The following is a 731-nucleotide window of genomic DNA, read 5'->3' as shown; positions in this document are numbered from 1 at the left end:
CCATCATCACTCTTGCTGAATATTAGAATGAAATCTCACAAGCCTGGAAAACTAATGGGTGTTGCCATTTATTAAACACCTTCCTTTTGCTTTTCTAAGCAGCATTTGATAAGCACCTTCAGCAGTGTTTTATCTTGCCCATTTGGAGAGCCTTACTCAAACCCTGGAGGCAAATGAGATAACTATATATATGTAAATGTGTGGAGCTGCTCTGGAGCTTTACTAGCAGCACTGAGTACTGCAAATTTTACATTCTTGGGAGCCTGCTGGAGGCCTGTGTCCTGCTCAGAGCCTTCTACCTAGGAACAGAGTGAGAACAGACAACTTTAGGGGAATGAATTGTGGTGAATGGATGGTAACAGATGGCAAATGGCCTAGAGGGGAGTGGAAACAGAAAGAGAGGGAAACAGAGTATGGACGCAATGGAATGTAAAGGAATGAAGTGGTGAGAAAAAAAAAAAAAAAAAAAAAAAAAAAAAAAAAAAAAAAGCCAATAATGCAGGAGACTGAAGAAGAAAAGAATATGAATGGTGAGGCTGAAAGCACATTCACCAAACTTGTCCCAGAGCCCAGAGTAACAAAGCTGTGTGGGATGGATCACAGTGAAACAACCACAGCCTTGGATTCAGCCTCCCTCCTCTCCTCTGCTCAAAGAGTGGGCAGATCCTGGACACCTGTGTTTCTGAAGCCTGGGAAGGGCAGCAGGGTGTAGGGGTTAGAGCAGAGGTGGG

Source organism: Anas acuta, chromosome 1, assembly GCF_963932015.1.
Source record: "Anas acuta chromosome 1, bAnaAcu1.1, whole genome shotgun sequence".
Taxonomy (NCBI): domain Eukaryota; kingdom Metazoa; phylum Chordata; class Aves; order Anseriformes; family Anatidae; genus Anas; species Anas acuta.
The sequence above is the reverse complement of the archived record's forward strand: the minus strand, read 5'-3'. Positions refer to the sequence as shown.